Here is an 8330-nt window from a genome sequence, read left to right on the forward strand (position 1 = left end):
TTTAGCACAATTTGTGTGACAGAGGAGTAGGTAGTGGCCTCTTTTTTAAAAAAGCAGTTCAAAAAACTTGGTAGTTACTGCAGATCAAAATCTGTGCGTTCTCTTGGTAAGGATTTATTTGTAAACTTTCCCTTCCTTACAAAGGATTTTAGGGACTTCCCTGGTGGCACAGTTAAGAATCTGCCTGCTGATGCTGGGGACACAGGTTCGAGCCCTGGTCTAGGAAGATCCCACGTGGCACGGAGCAACTAAGTCCGTGTGCCACAACTACTGAGTCTGCACTCTAGAGCCCGCAAGCCACAACTACTGAGCCCAGGTGCCACAACTACTGAAGCCCGTGCGCCTAGAGCCCGTGCTCCGTGACAAGAGAAGCCACCGCCGTGAGAAGCCCGTGCACCGCAACTACGAGTAGCCCCCGCTTGCCACAACTAGAGAAAGCCCGCACACAGCAACGAACACCCAATGCAGCCAAAAATAAATAAATAAATTTATTTTTACAAAAAATTTTACTTATTTGGCTGCACTGGGTCTTAGTTGCGGCACACGGGATCTTCATTGCAGCATGCGGGATCTTTAGCTGTAGCATGCGAACTCTTAGTTACGGCATGCATGTGGGATCTAGTTCCCCGACCAGGGATCGAACCTGGGCCCCCTGCATTGGGATTGCGGAGTCTTACCCACTGGACCACCAGGGAAGTCCCTTATTTATTTTTTATTTTTTAAAATTTAGGGAATTCCCTGGTGGTCCAGTGGTTAGGACTTGGCACCTTCACTGCCAGTTGGGCCCCGGGTTTGATCCCTGGTCGGGGAACTAAGATCCCACAAGCTGAGTGGGGCAGCCAAAAAAAGGAAAAGAAGGGCTTCCCTGGTGCCGCAGTGGTTGAGAGTCTGCCTGCCGATACAGGGGACACGGGTTCGTGCCCTGGTCCGGGAGGATCCCACATGCTGCGGAGCAGCTGGGCCCATGAGCCATGGCCGCTGAGCCTGCGCTTCTGGAGCCTGTGCTCCGCAATGGGAGAGTCCACAACAGTGAGAGGCCTGCGTACCGGAAAAAAAAAAGGAAAAGGAAATTAACAGACATTTATTCCTTTAGTTGAACAACCTTTACACACAAAATGTATGGTTTAACTTTTGTTGTTTGTTTGTTTGTTTTTTGAGTGGAAAGGAATTTAGGTCTCAAGAGGTTTTGTGAGCCTGTTACCTATTTTATGGAAATCATTTAAGTGATTGATTGATTGATTGATTGATTGATTGATTGATTTGCCTCAAGACCCAGCTTGCAAGATTTTAGTTGCCTGACCAGGGATTGAGCCCTGCCTGCCATCCCCCACTCCCCGCCCCCCACCGTAGAAGTGCAGAGCTCTAACCACTGGACCATCAGGGAATTCCCTAAGTGAGTCTTTTAAAAGACCTGACGAGAATAGGAGAAAGATTGGTTCAAGGAAACCAGCAATTCGATTTCAAAATTAAACTACCTATTAAGTCAGCAAAACCAGAATTGGAAAGAATTGGGGCAATTACTCTTCCATATTTCCTACACACTCAAATTCACCCAGGTAAACTAAGCCTGGACTACGGGAAGATGGGAAGCAAACAGGTGTGGTGGTATGCTGACTATTAAAGAAGGCATAATTGGTGACTTGGAAGTTTGTAGAAAGGTAAGGATTTTTGAGGGTAGGTTGAGCAGGAATGAAAAAAATGTAGTTAAATTGGAAACCATGAACTTGCATTAACAGCAACTACATGACTTTTCTCAGTAGCCTTACGGGAATGGATAAATTGGGTTAACCCAAGATGACTTTTAACACTTGTTAGACTGAGCAATGATGTTACTTTTAAATAAAGCCAACCTTAATTTTTAGCCAAAGGTAAAATGGTCACAAACTAGCACTACAGATAAAGTATTTACAATTTTGATCAAAGCTGACTTTTTCTATCCTCCCACACTTGAAAGGTATCTGATGACCATCAATTTCCCAATCCTAGCATTACTAGCTTACAAACCTTAAGGTTTATAATTCCCTTCTCATTTACTTGATGTTCAATTTCCATCAGTTTCAGTATATGCCAGTAGAAGTACCATTACTATGTTGCATAAAATTCAGTATTCTACAGATCCCGTGGAGTCATGGGATTGAGTCAGGAGCCTCTGCCTTTTAAGTGAACTTCAGTGGTACTGTGGGGACCAAGGCAATTTTGTTTAGGTTAACCAGGATTTGTTTCTTTTGTAAGAGAATCCTCTTGCAACATGTTTATTCAGTTCTCTTAAAAATGGTGGCATTCTTTTAAACTTTTCTCCTTTCGGAAGCAGCAGTCACAGATATGGAATATTAGATTGAATCTAAAAATGTAGACCCTAGTCAACTTTCATGACTTTTCTGCATATGATCATGACAGAGGATTAGGACATCCTTCACATTTCCAAGCAAAATCCAATTTTAAAAGTTTGTCCTTGGGCTTTCCTGGTGGCACAGTGGTTAAGAATCTGCATGCCAGTGCAGCGGACACAGGTTTGAGCCCTGGTCCGGGAAGATCCCACATGCCGCCAAGCAACTAAGCCTGTGTGCCACAGCTACTGAGCCTGCACTCTAGAGCTGGCATGCCACAACTACTGAAGCCTGCGCACCTAGAGCCCGTGCTCTGCAACAGGAGAAGCCACTGCAATGAGAAGCCCACGCACCGCACCAAAGAGTAGCCCCCACTCGCCACAACTAGAGAAAGCCCACGCACAGCAACGAAGACCCAATGCAGCCAAAAATAAATTAATTTTTTTAAAAAAGTCGATCCTTGCCAAACTCCATAAAACAGCCACTGGAGAGTAACCCAGCAGAGCACTGCATCACTCCAGTAAAGCTGTCGGTTTCATCACATGCACCAACATGTGCATGGCTAGTTTCTGCACTCCTCTTCTACATAACGTATTTTACACCTATTGTACAAGACAGCATTTTAAACACTGACATGTAAACTTCCTAAAAGGATAAAGCAAAGACAAAAGTATTTTTCTTATTAGAAACAAGATATACCATCACTTATAGTATTCAAACATTATTGCACTTTAGCTTTCATAATTTGACAATGCATTCATGAAACAATCTGTAGACAACTAGTTTTAAGAGACGTTAAAAAACACTTTTTAGACATGAATATCCTAATTTATTAGGTAAGAATTTCACAAACATTACTTTTTTTTTTTAATTGTATTTTTGGCTGTGTTGGGTCTTTGTTGCTTAACGTGGGCTTTTCTCTAGTTGAGGTGAGCAGGGGCTACTCTTTGTTGCAGTGTGCGGGCTTCTCACAGCGGTGGCTTCTCTTGTTGTGGAGCATGGGCTCTAGGCATGCAGGCTTCAGTAGTTGTGGCACACGGGCTCACTAGTTGTGGCTCGCAGGCTCTAGAGCGCAGGCTCAGTAGTTGTGGTGCTGGGCTTAGTTGCTCCGTGGCATGTGGGATCTTCCTGGACCAGGGCTCGAAACCCCTGTTCCCTGCATTGGCAGGCGGATTCTTAACCACTGTACCCACAGGGTACAGGGAAGCCCACAAACATTACTTATATTAGCAGTAACAGTGGAGCTGGAGAGTATTGTACCATCTCCAAGCTGCATGGTGAGAACCACCAGCGGTGTGGCGGAACTTGTGGCCCTTTCCAAGGCTACAGCTCTTTCAACCTGCCAATGTCAGCCCTCACATCTACCTGTACTTGTGGACTGGACTGGTGATCCACTAGGTGTCAGGATTTCTTCTGGTAGATTTATGGAATGGATCAATGAGGGTAACCTCAAAGAATTTGTGTGTAGAATTTTCACCAACCCAGTGTGAATCCAGGACTCTCAGAGCCACATGGTGGCACCCAGCTCACTCCTCCACAATAGACTGAAGGCTTCAAGCAAACTTTAGCGGTTTAACACCATGATAATTAGGCTTGCCATAGCTGGCACCCTTAGGAACTGGGCATTTGCAGCTAGCACGGCTCACAGGAATCTGATATGTGACGTAACCTTGCTTGGCCTTGTATCCCGGTCTGCGTGCTTTATCAGGCTGGGTGGGGTGGAGGGCCCTGTGGAGTGCAGAGAGCTGGCAGTACGGCCAAAAGCACACCTTGAGAAGAAAGCGCATTACATCGACTCTTCCTCCACAGCTCCTGGATGTACTTGTAAGTGCCTGTTTTGGCTTACCTTTGAGATAAACTGATGGCTGCCGCCAGACTGAAAGGGAGAAACTTTTATTTGAAAGAAAAAGACTGATATTTGCAGTATCGTGTGACAAACCCCAAAATGTACAAGGTAAAATGGTGGCACAAGGAAGATGATGAGTTGCGTGTGGCAGGCGGAGAATGAGGGTCCAGGTTGGCTTTACAGAGCTGGTGATGCTTGGGCCGTGAGCTGAGGAAGATGGGTAGACGTTTCTGGGGTGAGGAAAGAGCATTCCATGTCTGGAGCAGTGTAACGTGGTGTGATGTCATAGGAAGAGGGGGTGTTCAAGGTGTGGGGGGAGCAGTAGCAAATAGCTGGAGAAGCAGGTCCGATCATGGATGGCCTTGTGGTGTTTAAATTTTAGATGGCGAACCATTGAGGGGTTTTGAGCAGGGAAGAGACACAACTGGATTTACATTTAGAAAGAGGATGGAGGCAGCAAAGCAGATGGAGGATGGAGTCATGGGGGCCACACTGAAGACTGGGAAGCAGTAGTAACTGTGGCTTCATTTCTATATTAGTTCACCAGAGCTGCCATACAAAGTACCACAGACCTATGGCTTTAAACAACAGAAATTTATTCGCTCACAGTTCTGGAGGCTAAAAGTCCAAGATCCAAGGTGTCAGTAGGTTTGGATTCTCCTGAGGCCTCTCTCCTTGGCTTGCGGATGGCTGCCTTCTCACTGTGTCCTCACATGGCCTTTCCTCTGTCTGTGTGCCTACCTGGCGTTTCCAAATTTCCTCTTCTTATAAGGATACCAGTCAGATTGTATTGGGGCCCATTTTCAATTTATTACCTCTTTAAAGGCTCTATTTCCAAATGGAATTACATTGTGAGATCCTACTGTGGATTCTGAGAATTTGAACATATGAATTTGTGTGTGTGTGTGGTGGGGCACACAGTTCAGTCCATGACACTTTGCATTAGTAACATACATGGAACGGGGTCTGGAGACCACTGACTGATAAGGTTGTTTTCCATCTCAGCATCAGAAAATAACCAACTCATATAATCTATAAAAGTTATCTGTAGGGCTTCCCCGGTGGCGCAGTGGTTGAGAGTCCGCCTGCTGATGCAGGGTACGCAGGTTCGTGCCCCGGTCCGGGAAGATCCCACATGCTGCGGAGCGGCTAGTCCCGTGAGCCATGGCCGCTGAGCCTGCGTGTCCGGAGCCTGTGCTCCGCAGCGGCAGAGGCCACAACAGTGAGAGGCCCGCGTACCGCAAAAAAAAAAAAAAAAAAGTTATCTGTAAACTGGGCATTGTGATTTGTTCATAAAGACTACTTTTGGGAATTCCCTGGCCATCCAGTAGTTAGGACTCTGAGCTTCCACCGCAGGGGGCACGGGTTTGATTCCCCTGGTCGGGGAACTAAGATCCCACATGACCACAGGGGCGCGGCCAAAAAAACAAAAGACTACTTTTATGTCTGAATCCCTGATGCCCAGCAGATGATGCTGGCACTGGTTGAATTAATGAAAAAGATAAATGAATGAATTCATTATCTGCAGTGGTAATGCACACTGAACTGTGGCTGGCCTCAGAATCTATGAAAAAGAGAGCCATAGAGAGCCTAGTGTGGGACGGGGTAGGAGCTCTTGCCTCTGAGATCCAAAGGACAGTATTTTCCTTTTATTTCAAGTTATTGTTACATTTTTGTCTTCCATGGTTCAGGAGCTCCCTGAGAACCAGGTCGTATACATCTATCTGTGTTCCTGGCCACTAACCCAGTTCCTGGCACAAAGTACATGCACCATTAAAGTTTGTGGAATGAATGAGGGAATTAGATTAAAAAGTTTTAGGGAATTCCCTGGTGGCCCAGTGGTAAGGACTCGGCACTTTCACTGCCGTGGCCTGGGTTCAATCCTTGGTCAGGGAACTAAGATCCTGCAAGCTGCGTGATGTAGAAAAAAAAAAAAAGTTTTAGTGAACAGAAACTGTAACTTTGCACTCAGGTTTTATAAGTCCTGTTTGTAGTTCAAGATATGTACTTTTTTTTTTTTCCTTTTTGGTGGTTGTGGCAGTGGTGAACCTTCAAGAAACGCTTCATTGAGAAAACAGCAACCATCAGCTAAAAACTCCCTCATCTCACTGCTGCATCTACAAACTGATTTCTTTTTTCTTCTCTTGTTTCAGTGGAGAAAAGGTCCTTTTTTCTAGGAAAGGCCAATGTGCCCTGGAGCCTAAACCATCACCTTCCCTTCTTAAGAATTTGGAACTTTAGCTATTCTCTTCTTTTATCTTCTACTTTCTCCAACACTAAACATATTCTAATTTCCCATCTTAAAAAAGCCTCCCTTGACCCATACCTCCTTTCAGTTCTTACCCTGTCTCGCTGCTTCACTTCTTAAAATGAGTGGTCCACCTGCCATCTTACTCCTTCATTTTTCCTTCGTTCTTCAATCCATTTCAGTCTGACTTCCAACTGCGGATCCAGTGGATCCTTTTCAGTCTTCTCATGCCAGATCTTCAGCAGTTTTCTACAATGTTGGTTACTTTCACCTTTAAAAAAAATTTATTTATTTATCTTTGGCTGCATTGGGTCTTCGTTAACGTGCGCGGGCTTTCTCCATTTGCGGTGAGCAGGGGCTACTCTTCGTTGCGGTGGCTTCTCTTGTTGCAGAGCACGGGCTCTAGGCGTGCGGGCTTCAGTAGTTGTGGCACGTGGGCTCAGTAGCTGCGGCTCACGGGCTCTAGAGCACAGGCTCAGTAGTTGTGGCACACAGCCTTAATTGCTCTGCAGCATGTGGGATCTTCCTGGACCAGGGATCGAACCCGTGTCCCCTGCATTGGCAGGTGGATTCTTAACCACTGCACCACCAGGGAAGCCCACTTTCACCTTCTTGAAACAGTTTCTCTATTTTTGTTTGTTTGTTTGATCTTCCCTGACTTTATACTCTTCAGATTTTCCTCTTACATCTTTGGCTTCCCTTTCACAGTATCCTATGGTTCCTTCTCTACCCCTTTAAAGCAGCATCTCTCAAATGCTTGCTATCCTTAGGCCACTTAATGAGTATCCTGACAGTTTTAGGTTCATTTAAAATAATGATGAACATCGTTTCATATAATGAAATGACCTTGGTATATGCTACTCTCTCTCTGCTTTGAATTCTTTTCTGTCCACTTTGCTTGGCTGGAGAGCCATCATCTTTTAGGCCTTAGGTCATTTCCACGGAGAGACCTCTCTTACTCTTGGACAGAACCCTACTTTCTCCTCCTCATTATCATAATAGCTAATGATTAAACTTAAAATGTGTTGGGCCTGTTCTACATGCCTTACCTGTGTTATCGTCACAGCAACATCTTATGTGTTTAGGGGACCATTATTACTATAAGCCCCATTTTACAGACGGGGAAAGGAAGGCAGAATGGCAGAGCTGGGATTACCAACCCAGGCGATCTGTCTTTAGAGTCCGTACAGTTAAAGGTGCTAGAGTACTTACTACAATTTATATTGATATATTTATTTAGTGACTGTCTCCCTCACTAATCCTCAAGGTCTGTGGGAGCAAAGACCGTGTCTGAAAGGTTCAGAGCTTAGCTTCAAGCGTTTACCTGGTACATGATAGGTACTCAAGATATTTGTTCAGTAAATGAATCAATAATTTAAAAAAATTCCAGACTGAGAGGCAAACTCCTCCCCATACTCTGCGTGAGAAGAAACCACCTTATCTCTTCTTGCCTTGATTTTCCACCTTGTGAATTAGGGGAGTCGGGGTGGGAGGAGAAAGCCAGGGAAAAGAGGCGGCAAGCGCAGAGACTAGGAGAAAGGAGTCGGAACATGGAACGAGTGCTTATCTTAACTTTCCTCCACTGCAAGATGGCACCGAGAGCACCGCGTGGTACAAAAGGATACGCTACCCTTTTCTCCATTTCGGAGCGGTGTTAAGGCCTCAAGACATATGTTTCTATTTCCGTGAAAGAGCGCGGGACTAACGGAGCCTGAAGCAGCACGCGTTACCACGTTGAATAGCCTCCGGTTTCGCTTTGCGCGGAACGGGGCGGTGCGGCTCAGCAGGGGCGGAGTTCAGGCCTCGGTAGGCCCCGCCCACGGGCCGGCGGAAGCGGCCCGCCCTCGCCTCCCAGGCCTGGGCGTGTCCCCGTGGGCGCACGCGCGCGCACGGCATGTTGGGAAGGCGT

General features: G+C 46.0%; 1 pseudogene; it reads right to left on the reverse strand.

The window, feature by feature from the left end:
- Window positions 1–3553: 3553 nt before the first annotated feature.
- LOC132414222 (large ribosomal subunit protein eL15-like) lies at window positions 3554–8317 on the reverse strand (annotated as a pseudogene).
- Between the last annotated feature and the right edge of the window lie 13 nt (window positions 8318–8330).

The sequence above is a fragment of the Delphinus delphis genome, chromosome 19, assembly GCF_949987515.2.
Source record: "Delphinus delphis chromosome 19, mDelDel1.2, whole genome shotgun sequence".
Classification (NCBI taxonomy): domain Eukaryota; kingdom Metazoa; phylum Chordata; class Mammalia; order Artiodactyla; family Delphinidae; genus Delphinus; species Delphinus delphis.